At 44.7% G+C, this 9876-nt stretch overlaps 1 pseudogene; it reads right to left on the bottom strand.

Annotated features, from left to right (window-relative positions):
* Positions 1-2422: 2422 nt before the first annotated feature.
* LOC148514770 (uncharacterized) lies at positions 2423-8387 on the bottom strand (annotated as a pseudogene).
* Between the last annotated feature and the right edge of the window lie 1489 nt (positions 8388-9876).

The following is a 9876-nucleotide window of genomic DNA, read 5'->3' on the forward strand; positions in this document are numbered from 1 at the left end:
TGTCGCATGTTTGCGTTTTGCGGTTTTGGTCACACAGTTTGTGATGCAGAGCCCTGTCTCACATTCTAGACAGTAGATTCACTAGCAGTTTCTGCAGTTATGTATATACTGTACGCCATACAGTAGTTTCACTATAGTGTCAGTGACAGTGACAAAAAAAAAAAATACGGTACAATATATTCTTTTCCAGGGATCGAACCCAGGACCATAATTCTACCAAAGTGATCACCTAACCACTAGCCCACACGACAGCTACAGTGAACCACAGAGAGTGGCCTCATCCTTGTGCACTCCTCCCGCTGCTGTTTTTTAATAAAAATTAAAAAAAAATTGTCATACTGTAATGCATGTAATCATTAATCTACAGTATCGGTTATCCCGTGACAACAACTCAGGCAACTTCTCTACTATTCAGTTACTGCACCGTACCGTATGTATAATACAGTATGTGCAGTGATTTGCATCCTGTTATAAGATGTTACGTACGGTACAGTACTACAGTGTATACTGTATATGTATATTATGCGACATTAAAAATACAGTATGGGTTGTGCGTACATGAAAATGCTGTGAATGTGATATCCACCCAATTTACTGTAAGTTTAACATTATGGCATTCTATACAAGGCATTCAGTACAGTGGAGCACTCGCCACTCAGCGGTTAAGCACTATATTACATGCAGTTACAAAAGTGGAGCACTCACCACCCAGCGGTTAAGCACTGTATTACATGCCGTAGCCACAGTATTCCACAAGTCCATGGCGCGACTCAGAGGCCTGAACGCCATGCCACAAGTCCATGGCGCGACTCAAGCCACGCCATGAGCAACAAAATTGCTGGGCAGATCTGTATTAAGATCTTTTAGTCTTTCCAGGTAATTTTCTGTGCTGTAGGCCATGCACTATTTTAGTTGCCATTCTTTGTACCATCTCTAATGTATTTATATCCTTCTGGAAATATGGCCTCCATAACTGAACACAGTATTCTAGATGAGGCCATACCAAAGACCTATACAGAGGCATTATTACTTTTTTTTCTGCTACTGATTCCTCTCCCTATGCAACAAAACATCTGACTTGCCTTCCTCAATGCTTTAGTGCATTGCTTGCCTGCCTTTAATTCATCTGAAATGCTGACTCCTAAATCCCTTTCTTCCTCTGTATTTTCCATTATAGTGTCCTTGATACTATATTCAGCCTTTGGGTTAATGAGAACCAAGTGCGGGATTTTGCATTTTTTTATATTAAACTGTAGTTGCAATGTTCTTGCCCATTCTTCTAGTGTACCCAGATCCTCAGTCATTTGTTTGATCCCTCCTGGTGTGTCTACCCTGTTGCATACTTTTGTGTTATCTGCAAAAAGGCATACTTTCCCTTCAATACCATTTGCAATATCACCAACATAGATATTAAAAAGCACTGGCCCAAGTACAGATCCCTGGGGTACTCCACTGGTTACCTTTCCCTCATGTGAATACACTCCATTTACTACAACTCTCTGTTTCCTATCCTGCAACCATGATCTTATCCATTCAACAGTCATAGACTCCAATCCCAAGCTTTCCAGTTTGTTTGGCATGATCTCCCCTGAGTAAATCCATGGTGTTTGGGATCCTGCAAATTGTTGGATTTGAGATATTCCACAACTCTTTCTTTTAATGGGGTTTCCATTATTTTTCCCACTACTGATGTAAGGCTTACTGCTCTGTAGTAACTTGCTTCTTCTTTGCTTCCACTTTTGTACAGTGGTATTACATTTGCTCTTTTCCGGTACTCTGGAATCACTCCTGATACTAGTGACTGGTTGAATAATTCAGGTTAATATTGTCACCAGAACCCCTTTAAGCTCTTTTAGTATCCTTGGATGGGTATACAATCGGGAATCCGGCTGCCTTAATACCGGCAGCCGGCTTCCCAACTGTCATATCCCGGAGAGGGATTAAATGCCGGGCATCTAGATGTAGACGCCTGACATTTCCCCGACGCCAGGAGACAGGTGCCCGGCATCCCGATCTAAGGGATGCCGGGTGCCGTGAGCGGACAGCCGCGGGGGGGAGGGTTAGGTTTAGGGCAGCCGGGAGGGACTTAGGGTTAGGCTCCCCCCTGGGAGGGTTAGGGTTAGGCTAGGGGGAGGGAGGGTTAGGCACCCCCGGGGGGACTTAGGGTTAGGCACCCCCCCGCGGGACTTAGGTTTAGGCAGCAGGGAAGGGGAGGGTTAGGGTTAGGCACTTAGAGGGGGGATTAGGGTTAGGCACTTGGGGGGAGGTTAGGGTTATGCACCCCTAAGGAGGGCTAGGGTTAGGGGGTTAGGTTAGGTTAGTTAGTACTTACCTATCCACGATCGGGATTTCCAGCGCTGTCGGGCTTCCGCTGCCCGGGAACTCTGCTGTTGTCGGCCAGGCGCTGCCGGCCGGCGGTATTTCATATCGATTCCCTTGAATGTAACCCATCCGTCCCCACTGAGTTATCCACGTTCAGTTTTGAGAGTTCTGTTAGGACCCTCTCCTCTGTAAATGTACTTTCATGTACCTCATTTTTATGAATGCCTCTGCAACTTAACTGTGGCCCCTTCCCCTCTCTTTCTGTAGTGAATACTGAACAAAAATAATTATTTAGATGATCTGCTATTTCTTTGTCGCCCTCGGTCATGCACTCTCTCTGCCTTAAGTCTTATTATTCCTCCATTTGACTTCCTCTTTTCACTTATGTACTTTAAAAAAGTTTTGCCCCCTTTTTCTACTGACTGGGCTATTTTCTACTCAGCTTCTGCCTCTGCACGCCTAATCACCTTCTTAGCCTCCTTCCTTCTGGCAAGATACACCTCTTTGTTGTTATTATTTTGAGTCTGTTATATTTCTTAAAAGCTTTTTGCTTTCACACTACTTGATACCTCTATTGTAAACCACACTGGCTTCATTTTCCTGGTTCTTTACCTAACTCTTTTAAATAATGCGAAGGTCTGTATCCTTTAGTATAAAATTTTTTATTTTTTTCCACCTTCCTGCACTCTTTCCAAGTTCCTCCAATCTGCCACTGACTCTCTCCATCTCTGCAAAGTCAGCCTTCCTAAAATCTAAAACTGGGTACAAACATAAAGATTTTCTGTCCAACCAGCCAACTAGTTGATTGGTTGGAATGAAAATCTGGTAACGTATGGGAGTAACTAATGATCAGCAATTTGCTCCTAAATGCCAGAAAACAGATGAAAATGGTCATTCAGACAAGTTTGTTAAATGTTTGATCTAAACAATTTGTTCAAACAACAGTTTTTGTCCGTTTTCGGCATTTGGGAGCAAATTGCTGATTGTCATTTGCTTTCATACCTTACCAGATTTTCATTCCAACCAATCCACTAGTGGGATGGTTGGACAGAAAATCTTTACGTGTATGCAGCTTAACACTTTTGTTTTAGTATGGCATGAAATGGACCCTGTCTTTATACTGAACCATACTGCTTGGTGATCACTGGATCCTAGGTTCTCACCCACATTGACATCTGATATTCTGTCACATTTTGTGAGTATAAAGTCTAGAATATAATATTTGCGAGTGGGTTCCCTCACCAATTGTTTGAGAGATGCTCCCTGAAGGGAATTTAGAAAGTCGCCACTTCTAGAGGAACTTGCAGCGGACACCTCCCAGTTTACATTAGGTAAATTAAAGTCTCCCATGATTATGACCTCTCATTTTAAAGTAATTGTAATGTCCTGCAATAGGTACCTGTCCAGTTCCAGTCCCTATCCAGGTGGTATATAAATCACCCCAGTGCTAATTATGTTCTTGTTCCCCGTTTCTATGGTCACCCAAAGGTCCTCAGTTTTTTCTTCAATAACTTGTATTATAGCAGCATTTATGCTGTTTTTCACATACATAGCTACTCCTCCTAGCAATCCTCCTCATTCTGGGCCTCATTCAGAGGCGGCCGGAGGATGTAAGCAGTCGCTCAGAAACTGGGCGGCCACTTGCATCCTGACCGCCCGCCTCTGTTGCGGTCGTTAGGCTGTGGGTTAACACCCACAGCTCTAATGACCGCTCCGGTGATGGTCGCGATGGTCAGAGACCATCGCGACCATCGGGGCTTACGATGAGACCCTAGGATAGGGTCTCCCTTGTCGTGAGCCCCGGAGAGCTTCTGGCTCTGTCTGAGCCAGAAGCTCTCCACTGACATCACTAGTGATGTCAGTGGGGCCACCCCCAAACGGCAGGCGTTCCCATAGGAACGCCTCCGTTTGGGCTGCCACCCCCCCGGCCCGCCTTCCAAACATGGCGAGCTGTCAATCAACATCGACAGCTCGCCCCCTTTGGATCGAGACCCGCTACGACCGGCGCTGTCGGTCGTAGCGGGTCTCACGCATGCGCACGACGGCGACGGCGCCGTCGTGCGCATGCTCTGTGGGGGGCCATCGACCCAGTCCAAGTGCATCGGCGCTAACGACCGGGTCTGAATGACCCCCTCTGTCCTTTCTAAATAGAGTATAGCCTGGTATAGCTATGTCCCAGTCATGATTTTCATTACACCATGACTCTGTAATTGCTACAATATCTAGTTCATCCCTTGTCATTATTGCAATTAGTTCAAAGATTTTATCATCTATGCTTCTGGCATTTGCACACATACTGTAGCTCTAGAGTGTGCATCTTTTTTTTCTAGACATGGTTAGACAGTATATCAGAAAATTATACTGTTTAAGATGAATTTTGGAATTACCTGGTCTCAGATGTTCAATGTTTGTTCAACTGATTTTTTTAATGGTTATTTAAAAATGTTTCATACTTTGTAATTTCCTCACTTCGTATATTTCCAAACTCAGACAACTGCCCCTTTAACTGAATGCAAAGATATAGGCCCTCATTCAGAGCCGTACGCTCTGAGCAGAGCGCACGCTCTGAATGAGGGCTGGGCTCCATTTTCATGGAGCGTCCTCCTGGACGCTCGTATAGCTGTGGGTCACCACCCACAGGCTATACGAGCGTACATTGTGATGGTCGCGATGGTCGAGACCATCGCGACCATCGAATTTGCGAGCCGGAGCCTGCGGTTGAGGTTTTCAACCGCAAGCTCCGGAGTGATTTTGGCTCTATCAGAGCCAAAATCACTCCCACTGACATCGCTAGTGATGTCAGTGGGCCGGCTTCTGACGGGAGGCGTTCCCTTAGGAACGCCCCCGTCATGGAGGCACGCCCCCGGCACGCCCACCAAAGGGGGCGTGCTGTCAATCAACATTGACAGCACGCCCCCTTTGATCGGACACAACGAGCGAAGGACTTTCCTTCGCTCGTCGCGCCTGGCGCATGCACACGACGGAGCTCCCTCTGTCGTGCGCATGCTCAGTCCATAACATCGACCCACTTGCGAGCGGACAGCCGCTCGCGAGTGGGTCTGAATCAGGCCCATAGTACTGTAGGTTTGATTAAGAAAGGTTACAGCTGAAGCCACATGACCATATAATCAAAGGAGTTAAATTAAAGGTGGCCATGCATCTGCGGCGGATCGTCGCGATGCAGGGATGCGATCGGAAATTTCCGATCGCCCATCGGAAACTTCTGATCGGCCACCATCGATGTTCTGTGATCCGTCGCCGGATCGCAGACATTTGCCATGTTAAATGTCGGCGATTTGGCGATCGCGATAATTTTTTGCTCACGATCGGCAAATCGACAAAATCCAACATGTTGGATTTCTGCGATGCCGGGTTGCAGCATCCATGTTCGCGGCAAACCATCGCAGATGGATGGGGCCCATAAGGCCCCCATACATCAACAATCGATTGTGGCAATTCTGCAATTTGCAGATGAGTGTATAAAAAAAATCTGCAATGTATGGGCTTCACAGATCGCAGATTGCAACCAAAAAGTGATTGGAATTGTTAAATCAGATTGTCCAACATGTTGGATTTCACAGATCGATTGTGGCTGTAGATTGCTAGTGTATGGACATGGGGCCTGATTCAGACCCACTCGCGAGCGGCTGTCCGCTCGCAAGTGGGTCGATGTTATGGACTGAGCATGCGCCAGACGCGACGAGCGAAGGAAAGTCCTTCGCTCGTTGTGTCCGATCAAAGGGGGCGTGCTGTCAATGTTGATTGACAGCACGCCTCCTTTGGTAGGCGTTCCAGGGGGCGTGCCTCCCTGACGGGGGCGTTCCCACGGGAACGCCTCCCGTCAAAAGCCGGCCCACTGACATCACTAGTGATGTCAGTGGGAGTGATTTTGGCTCTGATAGAGCCAAAATCACTCCGGAGCTTGCGGTTGAAAACCTCAACCGCAGGCTCCGGCTCGCAATTTCGATGGTCGCGATGGTCATGACCATCGCGGCCATCAAAATGCACGCTCGTATAGCCTGTGGGTGGTGACCCACAGCTATACGAGCGTCCAGGAGGACGCTCCATTTTCATGGAGCCCGGCCCTCATTCAGAGCGTGCGCTCTGCTCAGAGCGTACGGCTCTGAATGAGGGCCATGATCAGCAGATTTGTAGACCTTTACTAGAAAAATTATGGACCTTTCAAGATTGGCAGATCTGTGTTTGCTGAAAATGATCTGTAAATACCTGAAAAAGATCTGTAATGTATGGGCGCAGATTGCTAGATTGGGAAAACCTAACATCGGGCAACAAATCTTCAAATTGCTCAATTGTGGTTTTCAGATTACTGATGTATGGGGGCCTTTACCCTGTGTTAAGTAAACACTAGGCCATAAATGACACTTCGCTGAACAACAACTTCAAAACAGGCAATACCAATTACAAGCATGTACTAATATTACAAACATACTTTTAAATACACAGCTGATTTTGCATCAGTGCAAAAATAGTTGTGGTTTGCAGGATGGCAAGGAAATTCACATACATTGCTTATACAGCTGAGGATGCATGGGGGTTAATGCAGAGACTGGTACTTGTAGTGCTCAGCAAGGAATTTCACATACATTGCCTATACAGCTGATGATGCATGGGGGTTAATGCAGAGACTGGTACTTCTAGTGCTCAGCAAGGAAATTCACATACATTGCCTATACAGCTGATGATGCATGGGGGTTAATGCAGAGAGTGGTACTTGTAGTGCTCAGCAAGGAAATTCATGTACATTGCCTATACAGCTGAGGATGCATGGGGGTTAATGCAGAGACTGCTACTTGTATGTTCAAAAAAACTCATACAGGTTTTAGTGATCTGGTTACATAAAGCCATGATGATTGGACAAAGAATAATACATTGTTGTAATTTTATAAAGATAATTCTGTTGATGATCTCATTGTAATTTTATTGATGATTATATTGCATTAGAGAGTATAATGAAACAGGATTATATCCTAACAATAATAACAATACAGTATCATGTGTGTGTATGTGTGTTTGGTTTTTATAGTGCACAAATATTTTTTTTGTCATACCATACATTTGTAATCACAGTTTCCTATTTATTTTCCCTTAGCTAATTTTGCCTTTTATCGCAGTCCTCATGGTTTGCAATAGGGGCTGCGAAGTTTCTCAATTTAACAAGCAACAAAAAGCTATGCTTTTCAGCACTAGACCATATTTTGAGACGGCATTAACTTATAACCATCAATAAGGTACGTGCGAAGCTAGAGAGGCTTCACCATATACCCCCACACTACATCACAATGTTCAGGAGCACCCAGGACTCCAAGAGGAACTCCGGTTTAACAAATTGCCCTTAAAATGTGTTCTCTATCGCTGCATAACGAATGACCTCACTGATACATCAATGGTAAATAGACACCTTGGTCTTCGGGGAATGTATAATGAAGTCTATGAAACATAGTGTATGATGAGGCAAATGATCTGGGCTAGTCACTTATCAGATAAGTACTAACTACAGGATAGTTGAAGATACCTCTGCAATACAGAAAATCTGATTTATTAATATGCATGTTCTCACTTAATTAATGGGCAAAAGGCCTATTACCAGTAAAAAAATGGGACTTAGCATCACAATAGGGTTTAAAGTATCTTCATTTGCCAATTATATAAAAGGGTTGCTAACAGGAATATCCCCCACTTCCGGTATGCTGCATTGTCTATTGCCATTGAAAGCTTCCCTGTACTTTTACACTTGTATAGCCGCAATACCTGTTCGGTTATTGCTATCTCATAGATATTTTAAGGGTAAACAAGTGATTTTTTTGAGACAATTATGACTGAAGCAATGGCTATACTATCTCTGATTTTAATAGCACACCCTTCCTCTTTCTGACCATCATCCCCTCTCTGTTAATATTTCTCTTCCTTGAGTTCCTCCCTCCTCTCTGAAGGATAATCTCACTAGGTGAAACATTGACCTTGCCTGCTTCTCCTCAGTCTACTCTCTTCTGTCCTCCATCACCGCCTTCCCCTGCCCTGACCAAGATGTCGCCCTCTATGACCATGCTCTCATCTCTGCCCTTGACTCTGCTGCTTCAATTGTTATCATTAGCTTATGTCAATCACCTAGCCTTGACATTCCTCTCAAAAAATGTTCTCGCTTTGCTGAGCACCTCTGGAGGAAGTCACGCTCTTTTGCTGAACTTATCCCTTTCAAATTCAACCTCCTTTCTACAACTTTGTACTTTCCTTATCTAAATAGTACCAATTTTTAGTCCCAGTCTGCAATATCTCCAAAATTGAATCTATCCATTATGACCTCTTATCAAATCTGATCTTCATTCCTCATTGTTACTCCCTGCCACAGGACTCAAAATCCATGCCTTCCTACCATCTTAACCTCATTCCCTCTCACTTCCTTAGGTTCCTCCCTCCTGACACCTGGTCCTACCTCATCCACCTTGTGAACCTCTCTCTTTCTTCTGGTACTTTCCCCTCATTTTTCAAACATGCCCCAGTCTCCCTCATTCTCTCTTGACCCAGATGCTCTCTCTAAGTACTATCCTCTCTTTTGCATCCAAGCTCCTTGAGCAGATCATTTATACCTGCTTCACCTACTTACTCTCCTCTGATTCCCTCATAGACCCTCTCCAGTCTGGATTATGATCCATCAATTCTAAGGAAATTGCTCTCACAAAGGTCACTAAGGATCTCCATACTCGGTACTCAACCTTCTAGAAATCACTGCTTCCTTTGACACTGTTAAACATCCCCTCCTCTGGCAAGTATTCCATGCCATTGGCCTATGTGATGTCAAACTCTCCTGGTTTTCCTTATATATGTCTAATCGCATATTCTCATCTTCACCTAGCAAATGTCACATGCTGCTAATGGCTGGAACAGTGACAGTAGGCCTCGAATGCCTTAGTCTTTCCTTCTTATATTCCTGATTTGAGATGTGCCCCATGTTGTCAGTGATTGCACTAGGGAGAACCACATCTAATTGGCAGGAGTGCATCCTGCAGGCCACCTCAATTCTAGAAAATGAGTCTCTTACTATCATTAGCAAACACTGGTTCTATCTAGCAGTGGACCCCTTAAAGGCCAAAGTCCACTGGAAGCTCAGGGCTCTGTACATGCATCCACATTTTATCCCCCTGTCACTGGGCCTGCTCTCACTCCTATATTCAGTTTTTCTCCTGCACTGCTCCCATCCTCTGTAATGCCCTTCCCCAATCAATAAGCCTTTCACCTAACCTCCCAGCATATAAACGTTCCATAAAAACTTATCTTTTCACTGAAGCCTACCTCCTAACTATCCATTTAACACCTCACTGCTCTGCTATCCTCGCACTCTCCATGACCCATTGCCCTTTAGAATGTGAGCTCTTGTGAGCATTGTCCTCTTTCCTCATATTTTCTTACATAATGATGCATGTTCCAGGTTGTAGAGTAATTTGTTTATTGAATGTATCTGTTGATATTGTTCACAGTATACCTATGTAGTCCTGTAAGTTGTTTGCGGAACTCTTGTAGAACCATAGAAATAAACAA

The sequence above is a fragment of the Taudactylus pleione genome, unplaced genomic scaffold (genome assembly GCF_031769625.1).
Source record: "Taudactylus pleione unplaced genomic scaffold, aTauple2 ptg000259l, whole genome shotgun sequence".
Classification (NCBI taxonomy): domain Eukaryota; kingdom Metazoa; phylum Chordata; class Amphibia; order Anura; family Myobatrachidae; genus Taudactylus; species Taudactylus pleione.